This window comes from Hyperolius riggenbachi, chromosome 12 (assembly GCF_040937935.1).
Source record: "Hyperolius riggenbachi isolate aHypRig1 chromosome 12, aHypRig1.pri, whole genome shotgun sequence".
In the NCBI taxonomy this organism is placed as follows: domain Eukaryota; kingdom Metazoa; phylum Chordata; class Amphibia; order Anura; family Hyperoliidae; genus Hyperolius; species Hyperolius riggenbachi.
Genome location: NC_090657.1, coordinates 229,833,988 through 229,844,940, shown reverse-complemented (window position 1 = coordinate 229,844,940; position 10,953 = coordinate 229,833,988). Strand labels below are relative to the sequence as shown.

Below are 10,953 nucleotides of genomic sequence, written 5' to 3'. Positions count from 1 at the left end.
AAAATCACAGGTTTACGATTACATGAACATATTTGTGAAAATTTAGGAGATGCAAAAATGGACATCACTTTCAAACTCTTCTGGTTCATGTTGTGAGCTATAGACCTGCGTTTCATCAGCTAGGATATGGTGCAAAAAACACAGTATTGTAAACAAAGGAACAAAAAATATGGCCTTTTTTTAGCTTCCTTTGCTATTTAAATCTGCAATTCCTAAACGCAACTAGCTGCTTTTAATCTTTGACCCTCCACCTCTGAGATTTCCCTGTGTAAACAAGAGGTCCAGAGAGGGAGGAATGCAGATGGCGTGGACCTCGGTTTGTTTACACTGAATTTTGTTTGCTGCTTGTCCAATAGGCCAGGCAGAGCCATATTGGAAATAAATGCTGGGATGATACTCAGTGTGGAGTGGAAAAAGTTGGGAATAAGTCGCAGAGGTCACTCACAGAGGTCAGATGTTAACAAGGTAAGGGTGGGTATCAAGGAATATCAGCACAGACACATCTGTCAAGATGCTCATATTTGGCTAACGCAGGGGTCTGAGGGGACACAGATGGGAAGGAAGTGGGGGGGGGGCAAAAACTGTCTTTACAGATGTGATGATGAAAATGGTCACAAATGGTCACAAATGGTGACAAATGGTGAATTAAACAAATGACCTAGAATATAAATACTAGAGAACCCATAGTTTGGTCTAATATTACTGCAGTAATCCAATGTTTGCAGAAAAAAGAATCTGCATTTTCTGATTGCTCCAATGCTTCCGAGATCTCTGATTGGGCTAAAATTAGAGACAGGCCGGGGCGTAACTAGAAATCACTGGGCCCCCCTGCAAACCTTTGGATGGGGCCCACGCCCTTGCTTTCTGCACAGGTAAACTGGGAACTAATGTTATTCCATTGGTTAGTGCACACTTGAGAATGTGTTTTCCCCATGCAGATAAAAACAGTGAAGCACTGGACGTATTTTCCCTGTCAATTACCTCAGCTTCTCGTTGATAAAACGTGCATGTTTTCCCACATACAGACACACATGGGGCCTGATTCACTAAACTGTGATAACTCAAATATCACACCTTATCAAAGATATCACACCTTATCAGAGTAGCATAGCGAGGGCTACAAACCTTATGCCTGCTAATTGGCAATGGCACTCATCCTGCCCTGAGCCCCTGCGGGTTCCTAGCGCTCGCTATGCTACTCTGATAAGGTGTGTAAACTTTGATAAGGTGTGATATCTTTTCATAAGGTGTGATATTTGAGTTATCACGGTTTTGTGAATCAAGCCCATGGTGTGCAGAAAAGAGCAATCTCGCCATGGTGCGCACCAGTCCAGCACGACCGTCAGTACACAAACAGCTATTTGCGGTGCGTTACACGGTGAGTTTGGTGTGTCAGTGTGAAGCAGTACTCTAATTACACTACCTGATTGATGTATACACATGCAAGATGTGTTAAAGCACTTTAGGCCTGCAATTTAGCATTCAATGTGATTTCTGCCCTTAGAACGCTGCTTTGCGTCAAATCCAGATTTTTCCCCGGGACTTTTGGCATGTATCCCACTCATCCATGCCCCCCTCCAGGTGTTAGACCCCTTGAAACATCTTTTCCATCACTTTTGTGGCCAGCATAATTTTTTCTATTTTTCAAAGTTCGCCTCCCCATTGAAGTCTATTGCGCTTTGCGAAAGTTTGCGCAAACTGACCTTTTGCGGAAGTTCACGTACGCGGGTCGTGAACCGAAAATCGGAGGTTCGGGCCATCTCTATTGCTTCTATATTGAGCCTGATATACTGATCTGTTATTTAATCAGCTATCACTGTTTGTGAGCGAACTTGCATATACTATATATTCGGCTGTGGGAAAGCATACCCAGAGTGGACTGAACTATATGAACTTTATATGAATTTTATACTTCATATTTTATGTTTTGTATATTTTTTCCATATAGTGATTTTTTCTGATCAGGTTCTAAATTGCTTACTTTTGAGCTTAGCGTGTTGATCTATGCAATCTTAAGGTGCGTACACACGCTCTATTTGCAGGAACAACGGGTCCATCAGACCCTCCTGCTGGGCGGGCGCTCCAGCAATAGTAGAGCGTGTGTACAGTTTGTCCGCAGACTGATAAGGCTGTTTCTGAGTGATCCGCTCTACTATCGCTGGAACACCCACCCAGCGGGAGGGTCCAACGCAACTGTTATAGTAGTGCGTGTGTACCCACCTTTAGGTGTTGGCGCTCTGCACAACCCTTTCATATGTTCATAGGGTATTGATACCCCCCATTGTGCATAGAGATCCACCCGATTGCTGAACAGGAGGCCTTTCCAGAGGAGCACACCGGCCACTTAAACTATAATGTTTTAGTTAAATACGATAAATATGTTTAGTATTTTTGTAAACGTTATTCATCACGGGCGCATTTTGTGAACTTAAATCATCACAAGCGCCGTTAGAAAATCTCTGGGCGCCATTTGAAAACGTTTATAATCTCCGGTGCCTTTTTTTCCCGTTCGGCGCCCATCAAACGATTTTTATTATGGGAGTGAATGGTGGCGCCCTTTTTGTCCACCTGCCTCATGCACCCAAATTTCCTGCTTCCGCCCCACCTTGCTTCTGCTGAAACTCAGGGCGGGGTTAAATACTATTGCCCTTCCAAGTTGTTGGGCAATATGTAATTCGTGCATCGGGTATTGCTGAATCACCCGTTTCTTTTTTCGAATTTGAGCTGTGTCAGTAATTCGTGCATCGGGTATTTCCGAATCACCTGTTTTTTTTCTAATTTAAGCTCTGTCAATTACTCTCATTATGGCCTAAAGCAGCACCCAAACTATCTTGCCAAAATTACCTGACCTGCTTCCTATACTTTAGTTGACGCTACCCCCCCATCACACATATACGATGCCGTACCCTTTCCAATCCCCAACCCTAACTGACTCTCCACCAATGTCTAACCCTAACCAATCCCCCTGCCAATGCCTTACCATAACCGACCCCCTACCGATGCCTAACCCTAACCAATTCCCCACCGCTGCCTCGCCCTAACTGACTCCCTACCGATGCCTTACCCTTACCAATCCCCCCACCAATGCCTAACCCTAACTGATCCCCCCTCCCCACCAATGCTTTATACTAACCGACCCCCTACCGATGTCTAACCCTAACCAACTCCCCACCGAGGCCTAACCCTAACTGATCCCCCCCCACCAATGCTTTATACTAACCGACCCCCTACCGATGTCTAACCCTAACCAACTCCCCACCGAGGCCTAACCCTAACTGATCCCCCCCCATCAATGCTTTATACTAACCGACCCCCTACCGATGACTAACCCTAACCAACTCCCCACCGATGTCTAACCCTAACTGATCCCCCCCCCCCACCAATGCTTTATACTAACCGACCCCCTACCGATGTCTAACCCTAACCAACTCCCCACCGATGCCTCGCCCTAACTGCCCTTCCCATTCTCCCAAAGTCAGCCCAAAAAAATCAATCTTTTCTTTTTTGGAAAAAAACAGTTATCTGTGATCATTTGTGTATTTTAATTCTTATCAATGTATATTTATTTATTACACATTCATGGGAAAAGGTATACAATTTTTTTTTTATACACACCCTTTAAATTTTAATTTTACTTCAGAAGAAAATGGCCGAGACAGGAAGGCAGGTCTCTTAGCAACGAGCTGTCATCACATCTGGCCTCCTCATCCAATATGGCTGTTTAGTCAGTGGGCAGTGGTATTTACTGCACCTGTCTGCCGGGATGATTTATGACCTGTCTGGCCAGTATTACTCTGCAGTTTCTGGTTTACAATGGGAGATAAGTGAAGCATTAGAAGCCTTCGCTTGGGACGGACCGGTGGGCCTTGTATATTTTTCTTGTGGTTAACAACATGCAGTATCACCTTCGCTGTGCTCACAATGGCGCACTCTCCTTTATCGGAAATCCCTGGCGGTGGAGGCCTGGGGCCCTAGAAAAATAATTAGACACGCCGAAACGTAGACAAACGCATGGGATGGAATGCTGGGACAGAACAGACAGGGGAACAAAATGGTGTCAATCACTGTCAGAAAGTTCACTCTCCACAGTACCTCCAGAAGCCAGAGGGTTTCAGGACTGCTGGGATTCTTGGATCAGAGCTAAACTCTAGAAGTAAAGTCGCATTTTTTTCCTGAATTCTGAATTATGTGTTAACACGGTGTTTTATATTTATCATCATGCATACAACATTTAAAAAAAATGTTTTTGTTTTTGTAATTACCGTAAAAAAATAAATAAATTTGTAAAGTACTTGTTGCAGCGTCGGATTGTTGCTGGTCTTTTCCCAGCAGATATCCAGCTTCTGCTAACGTCCTACTTCTCCGAGGAGAGGGGTTCTGGGGGCTGATCCACAAAGCTTTTCTGTTAAATTATTTCACCTTAATAACTCGCAATGGCCCATATGCAATTCACTTTTTCTTCTGATTTTTTTTCTAGGAGAGAATTTTTTTATCTTCTATTTAAAGAGAACCAGAGACGAAGCACCCTCTTGTATCTTACCTTATAAATCAGTGGGAACATGACAGTAAACACCTAATCTGCTCTTTGTTTCATTGTTCTCTGTTTAATCTGACTGTTATCACCTCTGATAAGAATCCCCGACTGAGCACTCAGTCTAGCTTTGCTACGGAAAGATTATAGCTGAGTCTGTCTTCTCTGGTGTCTTTTCAAGCCCAAGCCTGCCCCCTTGTGGCTCTGCTATAATGACTCAGCAATAATTATTCCCTGCAAAGCCAGACTGAATGCTCAGTCCGGGATTCTTCTCACAGCTGATAACAGACACTTTTAGCAGTGAGGATGAAACAGAGAGCATGGTAAGTGTTTTCTCTAATGTTCCCACTGATATATATGGTAAAATACACAAGGGTGCGTCGTCTCTGGTTCCCTTTAAATAACTTATTGGCACTTTGTAATTAAAAAAGTATGAAAAAGTATAGAGTGCTTTTGTATATTAATATTATTATTTATTTATAAAGCGCCAACATATTCCGTATATGTAGATATATATATGCTTAGGGAGGGAGATACTGGTTGCTTGGCAGTTGGAAACAGACGTTATTTCCCACAATGCAACAAGGTTTACAGATGTCAGGGAACTTTTTCCCCACCGCAGTCAGCGGGGACATCACACAGTGGGAGGGGTTTCACCCAGGGCCGGATTTCTGGCAAGGCCACGTAGGCCATGGCCTAGGGCACCAGAAATTTAGGGGCGGCTCAGTGAGGGGCTGTAAAGCTGTTCTATGCAGCCATCCCTATTTATAAGGACAGTTTTAACCTTTGAACTCTCTGTCCTGTACTTGTGTCGTCCCTGCAAGACCTATAAGCTTAATCCTGCAGGTAAACATCAGCCTAACTCTCATGGTGACACAATGGGTCCATCATTAACAAGACGGCAAACATAACATAAAAGTTCTTAAGGAAAACATAATTTATAATCTATATGCGTATTTCTGAAATAGTTATTGTCTGTGACATCCAATGATGTTCAATCATCCAATATAAGTAGAACTCTCATTGAGGCACACAGAGATAACAACCATACAGACGGTATAGTTGGCCTTGGGCGGTAAAAAGTACAAATCCGGCCCTGGTTTCACCACAATATCAGCCATACAGATGTCCCTGATGATCCGTTTGAGAAAAGGTAAGCAATTCTCATGGGAAAGGGAGTATCAGCTACTGATTTGGATGAAGTTTAATCTTTTGGTTACAGTTCCTCTTTAAGGTTAGGCATCGCCAGAGGGTCTTGGGGCTACACAGTGCCAGGGGGGTCCTGGAGGTTAGGCATTGCCAGGGGGAATAAGTTAAAATTAGGCGTCGAGAGAGAGAGCTCGTGTCTGGATAAGGTCAAAGTACAATATCGGTGAATATTACAGGTATTTTACTAATCAAACTAACTAGTAGAATATTGTTGGTTTTACCAATGTTTTACTAGTGGCTGTCTCCGGCGCGGCGGCGCCCTTCTGAACGTGGTGCCCTTTATACATGTCTGCCACAGGGTGGCCCGAATCCACTATTATGATGCTCTTGATCAGGGCTGGTTCTCTCATGAAGCAAGGTGAAACATTTGCATCAGGCGCAGAGATTTCAGGGGCAGCATGTTTGTACTGTGTGTACCTTCCTGAGGAGGAATGGAGTGGCTGAGGGTGAGCAGTTTGCTTGTCACAGACTCACAGCCAGCCAGTGTGTTAATGTGCTGAGCTGCAGCATGTCATGTGAGGACATGAAATGAAGCAGAGTAAATTGTCGGGTGCTGTACGATCATTCCAAATCAGGAAGTGGGGGGCATTCAATTTCTCACAAATTTGCCAAAAACTCTAAAACCGGCCCTACTCTCGATGTATGTGGGGTCGCCCTGCAAGGACAAGAAATGAGCATTTTGCAAACTAAATGAATCCCCACAAGATGGCAATGGTTCCAGAGAGACCGGAGTGGTGCCTTAATGTGCAGCCCACATAGCAGCAGAACAAGAAAGCGAGCGGTTCGGGCTCTCGAATATCTCTGAGCTCAATCAGAAGGGAATTCCAATCACCAACTGGGCTAAAATCTCACACTCCCAGCGACTTTGATGTGGTGCCAGTCTAAATAGTGGACGGGCGCTCTCTGCAGCTCTGTTAATATGTGGAGACGGCGAGGTCCTGGCTACCAGCGAGCCATATCTGTCCCTCCTAACAAAGGTCTCCATTCATGGGGGAGGCTCAGATGATTTGTCTGAGGACAATATGGGAGCTGAGCTGATTGTGGCGGCAAGCTTCTGTTTTTAGCGCATTAGTCAAGTCCTCTTATGTGCTGCGAGCCAGATCACTGCAAGGATCCTGTTCCGTGGCATGCGTTCCGATCTTCCGAGGCAGTGGCGCTTTGTTTACACGTAGAGTCATAACTATAAAGCATGGGCCCCCCAGAAAAACATTGATTGGGGCCCTCCAATGTTCAAACCCTTCCCCTTGCCTCCCCTTGGTGACCCTCCCAGCCTGGAGGCCCATCTCACAAGGGTCATAAAACAAGTGTGTTATATGACCCTTGTGAGTAGGACCCCAAGGCCAAGAAGGGCCCACAAGGCGAGGCAAGGGAAGGGGTGTGTGCATTGGTGGGGCCAGAGCTTTGGAGGCCCAACTACTACCCTTCCCTTCCTCCGATACGGGGACTATACATCAGATCAGGTGTTTTGTGGCTACACTAGTCTTATGACCCAAGATGGGCCCCAAGGCCAAGACGGGTACCAAGGGGAGATTAGAAAAGGTTTGTAAACATTGGGGGCTTCATCAAAGTTTCACTTGGGGCCCCCATGAATTGTAGTTACACCACTGGAAGGATGCATCCCTGTATCAGAGTGTGTGAAGTCACAGTTGAGGCCCCCCTTACAGCTCTGGGCCCCCTGTGGTCACTGATCTCCTGTAGTTACAGCCCTGCGAGAACTAGTGTGTGCCTATTCCTTGACTATCTGTACTTGTCCGTTCAGCCTTACAAAGGGTGCCTCCTAGCAGGGACGTTGCTAGCCCCAAAGATCAGTGGCACATGCCACGGATGTATTCTCGGGTGCCCCGGATGTCCCCCAGGCAGAGTCCAGCAGGGGGAGGCAGAACACACCTCTGGTTCACTTGGTCTCCAGATTCTGCAGACATATTCTCTCCCAGGCTTTCCCCCTAGTGTCTGAGAATGAATAGGATGCTAAAGCTCCTAGTGTCTGATGCTAGCGGGAGAGTCACCAGCCGCAGAGGATGTCTCCAACATTTTGCTGGACAGGCCTACTTAGACCGCTGTTAAATTCATGTAAATTTGGCTCCACCCACAACCACACCCACATTCTGATGTGTGGCCACACCCATTTTCTGGCTGGAGAGCCCAAAAGTGCCCCTGATCTCTTAGGATCCTAGCAACGCCCCTGCTTCCTGGTATGCTTTTATTGCTGAGCTTATAAACTGTCTCGGCCGAACCCTGAACAAAATATTTCTTTAAAGTGGAGCTGAACTCTTGCACAGGACAGAAGTAAAAAAGAGAGAAATGTACTCTGTATGCATTTAGAGAGTTTAGCCTGTCTAATTGCCCCTCATTTGTGTCTAATCACAAATTGTAATTTGATCCTTCCCCTTTGTCACATGACTGCCAATGGCAGAGATGGCAGATAAGCCCATTGGAAAGCACAGGCTGTAAACAATATGTCTGCTTCCATGAATCAGGAAGTAGAAACAGTGCAGATTTATTTTAGTATTTGTCTGAGCTGTTACAAATACATGTTTTTTTAGTTTGAAGGTTATTATTCTGTTGTGTATTTTTTAGAGCAGAGAGGACATTCTGAGTTCAGGTCCACTTTTTTAAAAAAAATTGTAATATAGATCCTAAAAAGTAATCTAAACCACACATTTGTCAACTTCAGGGAAATAAAAAAAAAAACAACAAAACAAGTAATAGAACGCTAATTTAATTTCCCTTTAAGTCAAAAATAAAATAACCGAATGGCAGCAGAACGTCCTCCCGCCTTTTCTCATCGCTGTTTCCCAGCAACAGAATCTTGCCAAGAGTATGACATCATCATCATCATCGCTGGAAGAACAGTCTTCAGATTAGACAAGAGTCTCATGACATCACCCAGAGTGGTGCAATCTCGCAGATGCTCTGGCTAATTTAAAACCCACATTTTTGATGTTACGTTCGATCCAGCACTAGCGGCAAAAGTGCTCCGCCAACTGTCCCTAGTTTCCAGGGACCTTCTGCGCGTTGAAGATCCGTCCCTAGCAGGGCCGGAGCTACCATAGGAAAAAATGGGCAATTGCCCCAGGGCCCCAGAGCCTGTAGGGGCCCCTAAGGTGTCCCTCCCCCATCTTAACTGTTGCTCCCCAGGGACTCTGCAGAGGGAGGTGATTGGGGGAGGGTCAGCAGCCAGCTCAGGGGCCCAGGAGGGAAATTTGGCTGCAACAAAGGGCCTCTAATGACGCTTTTTGGTCGGAGGGTGTCTGTTGGGGGGGCCCCAGGCTAATTTTGCCCTAGGGCCCAATTGTTACTTGAACCGGCTATGGTCCCTAGAAATATCTGATCTGCTTAATGCTACCGGTTTCCAAAAATGATTTAATCCAAAATCATTTCTTTCAGTTTTAGATAGTTTCATAGCAAACTTACTCTTAAAGTGGACCTGAACTTTTGCATAGGGCAGAAGGAAAACACAGAGAAATGCACCCTGTATGTATTTACAGAGTTTAGCCTAATTTCCCCTCATCTGTGACTAATCACAAGTTATAATTTGATCTCTTAACTGTGTCAGCTCAGGAATGTCCTTTGTATCGGCAGTGCAGCTAATTTGTAAACACAGGATGTTAACAAAATATGTCTGTCTCCATGAAAGCAGCAAGCAGACACTCTGCAGATATATGTTAAGCATAAATGAAGTAAAGGTTATCGTAAGAAAATTATACTCACAAACGTGGGTTACCACAAAGGCAACCACTGTATAGGCAGGTGAGGAGATTAGACCTGTCCTCACTCCGGGATAAGAAGTCACTCTCTGTAGATGCGAAAGGGGGTAGATCACCCCTCCACCTGGGGTGGACAAGGTATAGCAGTAGGAGAACAGAGGCGCCAGCAGGGTAAAAGCGGAAAAAAACTTTAAACTTTGCTGGGAGGAAGTGGTGGACTTACCTCCATAAAGCAGACACGAAAGACTGTCTGAATAGTAGCAATCACATTTATTATATAGTACCCCAAAAAAGTGCAATGCGTTTCGCAGGCCCAGCCCGCTTCATCAGGCAATAAACGTGGGGACAAAACAGAATTTTCGGCAATAGCAGGTGTAGCGCCTCAGAGGCGCTACACCTGCTATTGCTGAAATTCTGCCTGAGAAACGGCTACCACCACACATCCAAGGAAGGACATAATGTGCTGTATAAGTATTGTACCTGCCCTGACCGTGCTTTGCAGACCAGGCATCTGTGGTCAGATGGACCCTTGACCCAACGCTGTGTGCCAGAGATGACACCACTTGCCTTTCAACATCACGGTACAGTTTGGGTATCGCCTTTTTAGAAAAATAATTGCTGCCTGGTATCTTCCACTGCGGTGTCCCAATCGCCACAAAAGGCCTCAGAGTCCACCAGCTGGTATGGTAACAGCTGGCGAGCTAACAGTTCCGCTAAGCCAGTTGTCAGACGCCGGGCAAGGGGGTAACTGGTTTCTTCCGCTCAAAGATTTCCTTTATGGACACCTGGCTGCTGTGAGCAGAGGAGCAGGAACCGCTGGTATAATACAGTGTGCAGTCACACAGATGCAGTGAAAGGTATGCACATACTGGTTCGATTCCAGTCCGGAGTGGGAGCCTGAGAAACAGCTACCACCACACATCCGAAGAAGGCAGCATGCACAGCACACATATCCCGACACAGGGAGGTAATGACATAAAATAGCAATACAGGAGGACTCTTTTGAGGCCCTGCTGTATAATGATGAGACGAATACACTTCAAATCCTTTAACGAGAATCTGTTATGGAGGGCAAGTCTGCCATCCATTCAAGTGAAAGGTATGCACTGACTGCCAGGTATAATACAATGTGCAGTCACAGATGCAGTGAAAGGTATGCACTGACTGGACTAATACAGTGTACAGTCATACAGATGCAGTGAAAGGTATACACTGACTGCTGGTATAATACAATGTGCAGTCACACAGATGCAATGAGAGGTATACACTGACTGCTGGTATAAAACAATGTGTAGTCACACAGATGCAGTGAAAGGTACTGACTGCTGGTATAATACAATGTGCAGTCACACAGATGCAGTGAAAGGTATACACTGACTGCTGGTATAATGCAATGTGCAGTCACACAGATGCAGTGAAAGGTATACACTGACTGCTGGTATAATACAATGTGCAGTCACACAGATGCAGTGAAAGGTATACACTGACTGCTGGTATAATACAATG

The 10,953-nt window shown here is 45.4% G+C and overlaps 1 protein-coding gene across 1 annotated transcript in view; it reads left to right on the top strand.

Moving 5' to 3' along the window:
* Positions 1-362: 362 nt before the first annotated feature.
* The window catches only part of LOC137541210 (uncharacterized), a 54,142-nt gene continuing 43,551 nt past the window's right edge, over positions 363-10,953 (top strand). The window contains exon 1 of the mRNA XM_068262390.1: positions 363-465. The gene's annotated coding sequence lies outside the window, so the exon portion shown is untranslated. The remainder of the gene's footprint in view (positions 466-10,953) is intronic.